The sequence below is a fragment of the Lolium rigidum genome, chromosome 3, assembly GCF_022539505.1.
Source record: "Lolium rigidum isolate FL_2022 chromosome 3, APGP_CSIRO_Lrig_0.1, whole genome shotgun sequence".
Lineage (NCBI taxonomy): Eukaryota > Viridiplantae > Streptophyta > Magnoliopsida > Poales > Poaceae > Lolium > Lolium rigidum.
In genome coordinates this window covers 73462469-73474496 of record NC_061510.1, presented here as the reverse complement: position 1 = coordinate 73474496, position 12028 = coordinate 73462469, and positions in this window count along the sequence as shown.

The following is a 12028-nucleotide window of genomic DNA, read 5'->3' as shown; positions in this document are numbered from 1 at the left end:
AGTTGATGGCGTCCCCAGAAAACATGGTTATCGCACAACAAGCAACTTAATAAGAGATAAAGTGCACAAGTACATATTCAATACTACAATAGTTTTTAAGCTATTTGTCCCATGAGCTATATATTGCAAAGGTAAAGAATGGAAATTTTAAAGGTAGCACTCAAGCAATTTACTTTGGAATGGCGGAGAAATACCATGTAGTAGGTAGGTATGGTGGACACAAATGGCATAGTGGTTGGCTCAAGGATTTTGGATGCATGAGAAGTATTCCCTCTCGATACAAGGTTTAGGCTAGCAAGGTTATTTGAAACAAACACAAGGATGAACCGGTGCAGCAAAACTCACATAAAAGACATATTGTAAACATTATAAGACTCTACACCGTCTTCCTTGTTGTTCAAAACTCAATACTAGAAATTATCTAGACTTTAGAGAGACCAAATATGCAAACCAAATTTAGCAAGCTCTAGGTGTTTCTTCATTAATAGGTGCAAAGTATATGATGCAAGAGCTTAAACATGAGCACAACAATTGCCAAGTATCACATTATCCAAGACATTTTACCAATTACTACATGTAGCATTTCCCGTTTCCAACCATATAACAATTAACGAAGCAGTTTCAACCTTCGCCATGAACATTAAAAGCTAAGAACACATGTGTTCAGATGAAAAAGCGGAGCGTGTCTCTCTCCCACACAAGCACGATGGATCATATTTTATTCAAACAAAAACAAAAACAAAAACAAACCGACGCTCCAAGCAAAGTACATAAGATGTGATGGAATAAAAATATAGTTTCAGGGGAGGAACCTGATAATGTTGTCGATGAAGAAGGGGATGCCTTGGGCATCCCCAAGCTTAGATGCTTGGGTCTTCTTGAAATATGCAGGGATGAACCACGGGGGCATCCCCAAGCTTAGACTCTTCACTCTTCTTGATCATAGTATATCATCCTCCTCTCTTGACCCTTGAAAACTTCCTCCACACCAAACTCGAAACAAACTCATTAGAGGGTTAGTGCATAATCAAAAATTCACATGTTCAGAGGTGACACAATCATTCTTAACACTTCTGTACATTGCCCAAAGCTACTCGAAGTCAATGGAACAAAGAAATCCATCGAACATAGCAAAAGAAGCAATGCGAAATAAAAGGCAGAATCTGTCAAAACAGAACAGTCCGTAAAGACGAATTTTATTGAGGCACCAGACTTGCTCAGATGAAAATTCTCAAATTGAATGAAAGTTGCGTACATATCTGAGGATCACTCACGTAAATTGGCATAATTTTCCGAGTTACCTACAGAGAACACTGCCCAAATTCGTGACAGCAAGAAATCTGTTTCTGCGCAGTAATCCAAATCTAGTATTGACTTTACTATCAAAGACTTTACTTGGCACAACAAATGCAATAAAATAAAGATAAGGAGAGGTTTCTACAGTAGTAACAACTTCCAAGACACAAATATAAAACAAAGTACTGTAGTAAAATAAACACATGGGTTATCTTCCAAGAAGTTCTTTCTTTATAGCCATTAAGATGGGCTCAGCAGTTTTAATGATGCACTCGCAAGAAATAGTAGTTGAAGCAAAAGAGAGCATCAAAAAGCAAATTCAAAACAAATTTAAGTCTAACATGCTTCCTATGCATAGGAGTTTTGTAAATAAACAAAGTTCATGAAGAAAAAAGTAACAAGCATAGGAAGATAGAACAAGTGTAGCTTCAAAAATTTCAGCACATAGAGAGGTGTTTTAGTAACATGAAAATTTCTACAACCATATTTTCCTCTCTCATAATAACTTTCAGTAGCAACATGAGCAAACTCAACAATATAACTATCACATAAAGCATTCTTATCATGAGTCTCATGCATAAAATTATTACTCTCCACATAGGCATAATCAATTTTATTAGTTGTAGTGGGAGCAAATTCAACAAAGTAGCTATCATTATTATTCTCATCATCAAATATAGGAGGCATATTATAATCATAATCAAATTTATCCTCCATAACAAAGTGCACCAAAAGACCAATATCATTATAATCATCATAAATAGGAGGCAAAGTATCATCAAAGTAAATTTTCTCCTCAATGCTTGGGGGACTAAAAAGATCATGCTCATCAGAACCAGCTTCCCCAAGCTTAGAACTTTCTATATCATTAGCAACAATGGTATTCAAAGTGTTCATACTAATAACATTCCCATTAGCATGCATATAAAGTTCCATGGGTTTTTTAATTCTCTCTTCAAACACATCATGTCCTAATTCAAGATAAAGTTCATAAAGATCTCTCATATTTTTTTTTGTTTTCCATTATGCCTAACTAGTGTAAACAAGAAACAAAAAGATACAATTGCAGGAACTAAAGGAAATAGCTTCGAGCACACACACAACGGCAACAGAAAAGTACTTTACCTGGGACCGGAGTATGAGTGCCTTTTACCTTTCCTCCCGGCAACGGCGCCAGAAAAGTGGCTAGTTGCCGGGGTCCGGTGTGTGTGTGCCGTTTACCTTTCCTCCCCGGCAACGGCGCCGTAAAAGTGCTTGATGTCTACGGGTGCTTCTATTCTTGTAGACAGTGTTGGGCCTCCAAGAGCAGTAGGTTTGTAGAACAGCAGCAAGTTTCCCTTAAGTGGATCACCCAAGGTTTATCGAACTCGTGGAGGAAGAGGTCAAAGATATCCCTCTCAAACAACCCTGCAACCACAAAGCAAGAAGTCTCTTGTGTCCCCAACACACCTAATAGGTGCACTAGTTCGGCGAAGAGATAGTGAAATACAAGTGGTATGAATGAATATGAGCAGTAGCAACGGCGCCGTAAAAGTGCTTGTCATGGCGTGCGATTGATGGTAGCAATATTGCAGGAAGTAAAGATGCAGTAAAACAATAAACAAGCAACGATAGCAGATATTTAGGAACAAGGCCTAGGGATCATACTTTCACTAGTTGACACTCTCAACATTGATCACATAACAGAATAAATAGATAGATGCTAGACTCTATACTCTCTTGTTGGATGATGAACACCACTAACCGTGTAGGATTACACGAACCCTCAATGCCGTAGTTAACAAGCTCCACAATATTCGATGTTCATATTTAAATAACCTTAGAGTGCATGACAGATCAACATAACCAAACCAAGTACTAACATAGCATGCACACTCGTCACCTTCACGCTACGAAAGGAGGCATAGATCACATCAATACCATCATAGCAATAGTTAACTTCATAATCTACAAGAGATCACAATCATAGCCTACGCCAAGTACTACACGATGCACACACTGTCACCATTACACCGTGCAGGAGGAATAAACTATTTTAATAACATCACTAGAGTAGCACACAGATAAATTGTGATACAAAACACATTGTAAGCATAAAGGGATATAAATAAGCACTTCACTATGCCATTCATAACAGTGAATAAGTATTCTGTGAAATATAGCCTAAGAGACCCACACGGTGCACACACTGTCACCTTTACACACGTGGGACAAGGAGTCTCCGGAGATCACATAAGTAAAACCCACTTGACTAGCATAATGACATCTAGATTACAAGCATCATCATATGAATCTCAATCATGTAAGGCAGCTCATGATATTATTGTATTGAAGTACATAGGAGAGAGATTAACCACATAGCTACCGCAGTACAGCCCCGAGCCTCGATGGAGAACTACTCCCTCCTCATGGGAGACAAGCAACGTTGATGAAGATGGCGGTGGTGTTGATGGAGAAGCCTTCCGGGGCACTTCCCCGTCCCGGCGGCGTGCCGAACAGAGACTCATGTCCCCCGGATCTTGGCTTCGCGATGGCGGCGGCTCCGGAAGGTTTTCTCTCGCTTTCGTCGAACGTATCGTGGTTTTCGCGACGGAGGCTTTAAATAGGCGGAAGGGCAAGGTCGAGGGGGTCCGGGGCCACCGGACACTAGGGCGGCGCGCCCTCCTCCGGGCCGCGCCGCCACCATGTGTGGGCCCCCGTGGCCCCTCTCCGACGGTTCTCGGTGTTCGGAAGCTCCCGGGGATTCTAAGATCTTCGGTGTTGATTTCGTCCGATTCCGAGAATATTTCCTTACTAGGATTTCGAAACCAAAAACAGCAGAAAACAGGAACTAGCTCCTTCGGCATCTCGTCAATAGGTTAGTTCCGGAAAACGCATAAATATGACATAAAGTATGCATAAAACATGTAGATATCATCAATAATGTGGCATGGAACATAAGAAATTATCGATACGTCGGAGACGTATCAGTCTTCTGGAAGGCTCCATGGAAAATAAGACCGTGGGCTTTTGTTTCATCCAATTCCGAGAATATTTCCTGTGTAGGATTTCTGAAACAAAAAACAGCAGAAAACAGGAACTGACGCTTCGGCATCTTGTTAATAGGTTAGTGCCGGAAAATGCATCAAAATGATATAAAGTGTATATAAAACATGTGAGTATTGTCATAAAACTAGCATGGAACATAAGAAATTATAGATACGTTTGAGACGTATCAGAGGGGTGAATAGATGCTGCCAAATTTTTAGTTCTTTTTTAATTTAGGCTTGACACGAAGGTAAATTCTCTACATATGCAACTGTGTGAAGTTACCAATATGAAAAATTAAAACAACTAAGCAAGATATAACAATGCAATAAAGGATAGGTAACCGAGAGTGGAACACGCGGAGACACAAGGGATGATTCCTGTAGTTCCTTCTGTTTGAGGGGAAGTACGTCTACGTTGGAGGGGTGTGGTTGCCACGAAGGCCTAACAAACGACACAAATGCCTCACCCTATTCTCCGGTGAACAACGCCATGAAGTCCTAGTTCACTTGTCCACAAGGAATTTCCTCAAGGCAGAAACCGGGCCTTTACAAGATTCTTGAGGCACGCATCCACAATCGAATTGGAGGTTCCCAAGGCTGTTACAACACAAGAACAAATTATCAATGAAGTAAGCAAGAACTAGGGTTTCCAAAGAAACAATAGCCAAAAGGGCCCTCAAGTGAATGAGGGAAAATGCAAATCGCTTTGGTGAAGATGTATCTCGGGTTCTCCAAAGATCAAGAGCTTTGGTTGGTTGAGGGAGGAGATCAAGTGATTTCGGTGGCTCAGCTTGAAGAGGTGTTCTTGAGAAAACGAGCAGCGTGAGCTTGTGGATGAAGTGGACTATTTATATCCCATGCAGAAATGTAGCCGTTGGTGAAACTTGGGGGCCAGATTATCCGGCCTAAGTATGGGCCGGATTATCCAGGTTACGCCAAAATGTCCGACCAATAATCCGAGGTCAAAAGAAAAACCCTCGCTCTGCTCCCATGCGGCTGAGCCGGGCCGCACAGGAGCGCCCAGACCCGGCCAGTCGCAAGCCCCCCTATCTCCCTACCCTCGCCGACACCTGTGGCTGTCGTCGGGGAAAGCCCTGGCGGCGCGGTGGCGGCGGGGCGCCCTCCTACGCGCGGTATCTGGGCGGCCCGGCTTCGGCGCCCTTTTCCGGCTATTGCGGCTCGGGGCGCCCTCCTACGCGCGGGATCTGGGCGGCACGAGGCGGCGCGGTTGCTGCGTGTGGTGGATCCTCTGGCGCTCTACTCCGTAGAGGGTGCTGGGGGCTCTCGGGCGGTGGCCCGCGGTGGGTGTTGGTGGTGGCGGCCGACGTGGCTGCGTCGGGCGGGTCTGGAGGTGATGCTGCCTTGGTGTAGTGCTCCTGCCAGCATGGTGTTGGCGGAGCCGCCGTCTCCGATGTGGTTTGCCTACACGTGGTGTGGTGGTACTGGTTCGGGTCGTCGAGCTCTCCATTTCCGGTGGTCGGTGGAGTGGTGCGAGAGTCGCCTCCTCCTTACCTTGCTATCAGCCTGCAGTGGGTTGCCGTTGGGGCTGGCGGGTGCCGTGGTTTCGCAGTGGCGGCCACGGTGGTGACGCGCTTCCCACCCGGGGGGCGTCGTGGCTGGGTGTGGAGCCCGTCTGTCTTGCCATCAGTGGCGGAGGACGTTGCTCCGTCTGCTCTGGTGTGCCCCATGGTGATTCATAAGGCGGCCATGGGTGCGGTCTCCTCTCCGATGCGAGGTGAGCCGTGGCAGTGGTGGTGGTGGAGTCTTCTTGCCGGTTGTTGGGCTCTGGTGTCAGCTCCTTGGTGGGGATCTTCAGCGCGCGGCGGGTGCTCCATGCGAGAGTAATCTATGAGTGTCTCTGCCTTTTGATGCCCTTCGACTCCAGCCAGTGGCACACATGCGTCGTGGCGTCGTCTCGGCCGCGCGCAACCTTTCGGCCACACCGTCGACACAGGTGGTGTCGGTGCGTAGTGTGGTCTCGGATACACACTGCCCTTCGATTACGTCGATGGTGCTGTGTCGGTGCTGGGTATCGGCGAACCAAGGTTGTTCGACTACTCCGGCGAGTCCTCGAGCTGGGTTGTCCCTCCTTCGTGTCCTTGGGGCTCTTCCTCGTGATTGTTGTGCCTGGGTCGCAATGAGATTTCTCGCCGGCCAACCCTCCCCTAGATTGAGGGGTGGCCACTTTGTTTTTCTCTCCTTAGTCTTGTCTGTTGGTGGTGTGCGTTTTTTCCTTTCTTCTTCTCCTTTGTAACCTCCGTGTACTCTGGTTCATTTGAACACATATTGTAGAGGCTGAAAAGCTTCATAGGCAACTTGGATGAATATTGTTCAGGATGGCTCACGCCTGCCGTAGTTACAGTTATAAAAATAATCCAAGGTCAATCCAGTAGCCAAGTTCCTTAAGTCCTTAGCCGAATTTTAGGAGCAGGATATTTGCGAATAATTTGGCCCAGGATTATCCGGCCTTCGAATAATCTAGCCAATAATCCGGGGGGTTTAGTGGACCGAAATCCTTCGAGTTCTTAGCCATTTTCTAGGGGCCGGATTTTTGCCAATAATCTGGCCCCGGATTATCCGGCCTGGTGAGATTTCAACCACTTCTTCTTTTTAGCATGTATGATCGAGTATATAAATTAAATCATGCTTACTAGCCTAATCTTCCTGCACCACTTAACACACATTAAAATATCACTGATGTTATCATCAAACATACATAACCATAATGGTAGAGAGATGTTTTTTCAATCTTCCCCGTTTTGGTGTTTGATGACCGCACAAGAATTTGCAATAGAATTCCAATAGCACATACCATCATGTTGCCGAAAATATGGAGGCACTCCCCCAAGATGCCGGCCCGTGGGGGACGACACAAACTTAGTTATGCTTGACATTATGCTGCTTCATTCCCACTCACACTTTGTTTGAGGGATTCCAACTCACACTCTAGTAGTACTATAAAGGCATAAAATTGGTTTGTGGAACTCCTGTGTACATGAACAAAGGTAGGGTTGGAAACTTGGAATCATTGACATATTTAATGATTGCATTTGTCCTTGCACATTTGAAAAGTGTTGTATTTGTATTATTCACTTTTGGGCCATTAGTTTGAGAATTTAGAAAGCATGAACAATCCTAAGTATTTGGACGTGTAGAAAGCCTAGTAACATATTATGGGACATGATGTATATTTTGTTCCAAGGTTTAGCTATGTTACAAATAATTGTTTGATATATTTTCATATGTTTTAGAAGAATGGACTTGTAACTTGCCAGTAATCATAATGTTTCAAATCAATCACACGTAGTCGACTTGGACGCTCCGTACTGCTTGGATACATTTATTTAGAACATGCCACATTTGTCGAGGGTTAACCTCGGCAATGCCCATAAGTATGGACTTGGACTTTTAGGGAAGAGCGAGAGAGAGAGAGAGAGAGAGAGAGAGAGAGAGAGAGAGAGCGAGAGCTGGTGGTTTCGCGGACTTGTGAGACAAACAAGGTATCCGATGAAAAGTAGATTGGAGGCTAAAGTCTATGAGATTGTATTGGAATTAGGGTTTGCAACCATGTGTGGTGTTATAGGTATTTATGATCCCCTCCCCGGTGGATCCTCCTATCCCTTATATAATGGGCTAGGTCTCGGAGTCCAATCCCGGGGTCGGTTACAATGATATATGTCGGTTTACCCAATATGACTAGTACTTGCCTATTTCCATATAGTTTATAGTATTGGACTCTTATTGGGCCTCATGGGCCTTACGCACTCTTTCCTGGATCCGCACCAGGGTTGATAATATCGAGTACCCAATATGGTATAACCATGTCTACACTGGAAGAAAACGGGATAGATATTGTAATGGTGTCTCTGAGGCAACACACCAGAACCTCTAGCACCACCACATATTTCGAGCATGAGCCCAACAACCACCCGTGCATAACCCCTGCACCGTTCCAAAAAAAAACTACCACCTATGTAGCTCAAGCCAACAAATAACCACTCACAACTCAACATCGTTACGTAGAAACACCACGAACAACAATGGTCAACACAAAAGCAAGGTATATGATTTATGTTCAACTAAGTTTCTTACCTTTTTTTGTTTTATTTGATGTTTTCCATATTTTTAGTCTCGATAAGCTAAACAAATGAAGAAGGGGCATTTTATCACAAATCTAAGGCTTTCCGTTCTAAAGGTGTGCTTTAAATATTGCCTCGGGGACTAAACTAGGACCATGTGAATTGTGGTGCTTCATACATTCACCTCACAAAGGTGGTACTATTATATTTTTTAATTCATAAGAGAACACTCATAACAACAAAGGAAGAGAGATTTGAGAGACCATTTACCCACATTATGGTGTGGCAAGTCCAAAAAAAAAGCACGTGTCCATTGAGGCTCCTTACACATATGCATGATAGTGATGTTCTTTGAAATGATGCATCATAATTTATGCAACTCGCTTTCCAAGAGGTATCAATGTGACCGCTAGTATCTACCCGAAAACTATGCTTTGGGTACTTATAGAAAAAATCGATGTGGATGAGGATAGAAGAGAAGAAAAGAGAAGATAAAGAGTGATATAATGCATCACCACATACATATTGTTTTGGCGTGAAAGTACACTTTTGTGAATTATGTTAAGAGATCAAATTCAGAGCACTATCACATTGTTTTTTTTTTTTGCACGAGCTAGGATTCTGCGCAATGTTTGTAGATTCATATTGTATTCACTCATGTACAATATAAGTGGGGTGCTTCATACTATTAAAGCTATATGGCACATTTTTTTTCTTGAATAAAAACAACTCAATATAGTTTAGTGTCCAAAATATAGATTCTTTGTGTTGCTTCTGATAGCATGTGTCTAATGGAGTGTTCATAGAAGAAGTATCTAACACTGACAAATTAAGAATATTTTAACAATATACACAAGACATATGTACCTTGGTGCATCTCACTATCTTAAAATACATAGTTGGTTATATCTCGATCTTTATTGGAGCAGTATGCACAATGAGGTGGTCCTGCAAGATGTGGATTTTATGACCATATATGTCTATGCACATCTCCCTGTAAGTTTCTGAACTTGTATACTTCAAAAGGTTATATCATAAGGTACATGGTATCATTGTGTATATTGTACAAAAGAAACAGAAGAGAAGAATATATACTCTCTCCAATCCATAATAATTATTTTTTTAAGTACACATGTGATTATTTTTTCCCTCGTGATTTGTACATTATCTTTATCATGCAAATAATTCTTACTATCATTAAGCGTAAACTATCAGGGAATTTAAGTTCATACGGTTTGAAATGAAGGCATGCAGTAACTCTGCATTTTTTTAAACGGCCTCGAGAGGCCTAGAAGCTGCTTAAACAAACGGTCGGTACAGAATTTTACAAGGAGGCCCTTTGGCATCTATTGCACAGTAAAACCTAGAATTTGAAGAAAAGGCCTCCAATTTGACATAAAGGACCTCGGCACTAAAAATAACAAATTAATTAGGTGCCTGGGAACCAACCCCACCGCCGCTCGTCGGCGACCTCAAGGCGTAGCCACCACCGAGGTCAGAGAAGAAGAAGCTCGAATAGATCTCGTTGCCGACGAAGAATCGAAGCCGCCAGCTACAGCAGCGCCACCGGGGACAAACCACTTGGAAGCGATGCAACGTTGAGCTCCAGCGACTGGATTCAGATAGGGCCTCCGCCATGGAGGTATCATTCAGGCCGCCCTCCCGGCCAAAGCTCACAACATCAATCTCGGACGCCATGTGTTCCGCACAAGGAAAGCTGAACAACTCAGGTTCATAGCACCACTTCGGCAAGATCCGATGAAGACAGCCGCAGAAAGCAGCATCACCACCGCAGCCCCTCCCCTCGCCACCACGGCAGGCCAGAGCTGACTGCAGCACTTCGCTTCTCCGCTGTAGTTAACATCGACAAACAAAACATGAACTCCAATCCAACGCCGGATGCGCCGACGCTCCCCCTCACCACCAAGGCCGGCTAGGAGCTGAAACGAAGCACTTCTCGCTATGCCGCCACGGTAACCCCCCTCACCTCCATGGCCGGACAGGAATACCACAACCTTGCAGCTATCTTGCACACGGAGAAGACATGCATCCACCAATTTATTGAGGGAGACGCCGTTGCTCCTATCCCAGCTACTCTCCAACCAGAGGAGCAACAACAGAGAGAGGAGAGACCCTACACCATGGATTCAGCAGGAGAAATCCATGGCACCGCTCCAATTTACAGGGCAGTCGCCCAAACACGGCAGAACGCCAAAACAGAGAAAAAACTACAAGATCTACTACCTAGCTACTCCGGCGCCGCTCCAGAACCAGTTCCAGCCAGCTAATCTGGCGGAGATGTCGTCGGATGGCCCGGTCAAAGGCCGGCGACTCTCAAGGCTCTGGAGGAAGGGGAGCAGAGAGAAAGAGAAAGAGCCCCCCCCTGAAAGCAGAGTTAGGTGCCGGATGTATTAGGAGATCAGGATGTATTAGGAGATCAGAGTATCCAGTAACTCTGCATTTAGCTATTTGTTTTTGTTTTCAGAAAAACCGTATGTTTTTTTTGAAATAAATATCGATATATTAAGCCAAAGAAGCCGCCTCATTAAAAACCTTCCAGTCCCCTTCGGTACCCTGGTAAGGAAAAGAGCGCGTCTGAAACTTGCTGCTTTGAGATCAAATATTCGGTACAATCTCTAAAAGAGTTACATCACGAATAACATCAGCTCTAATAAACTCAGGAGGCCTATCATCCCAAACTAGACTAGTATTATTCTCATACCCATGCTTTGCTAAATTATGAGCCACCATATTTGCTTCCCGATGACAATGTTGGAAGATCACCAAGTTCATCCTACTAGCAATTTGAAAGCAATCAACTAGCACTGCCGTATAAGGACTAAGTAGTTCAGTATCTCCATTGCATGCTTGAATTAGCTCCAGAGAATCCGATTCAACATACCCTGAATAACACCCAATCTGCTCAAGAAATTGTAACCCTCTGAACAGCGCTATTGCTTCAGCCGATGCCGAACACATCAAGTTATTCAGCAGGCAAACTTTACCAGCTATGGCCTCTCCCTTATCATTTCGCAAGACAATACCAGCTGATCTAGATCCATCAGCATGATAAGAAGCATCCACATTTAATTTTCGATGGCCCCTTGGTGGTTTTGACCACTTCACCTCTATTTCCGCTATTGTGTTTAACTGCACCAAAATTTGCTGCCAAGGCGTTAGTAGCAAAAGCTGAACTTTTTGGAGGACTGACATTCTCACCTTTTACCAATTCCCTGCGTTGCCACCAGATGTACCAGCACCCAACTGCCACCAATTCATGAGTTTTTACATTTTCCATCAAAGGCACCGCATAATCTGGAGAACAAAGAATATGTTCCAGAACAACCGACCCCGACCTATCAATCATTATTGCATGCTCGATCATAGGCAATAAGCCAAGTTCCCGCCATACCTGCCGTGCTCTAGCATAACAAAACAAAAGGTGATTTATATCTTCCGGTCCAAGCATATAGATTGGACATTGTGGTTGGACTTTGATATGTCTGGACGCCAAAATCGCCATTCCTGGTACTACTCCATGTAAAGCTTTCCATATGAAGCTCCAAAGACCAAAGTATTTCCCAAACTGGGTTGTCTTGTGATGAACCTTGACCATCTGTTTGT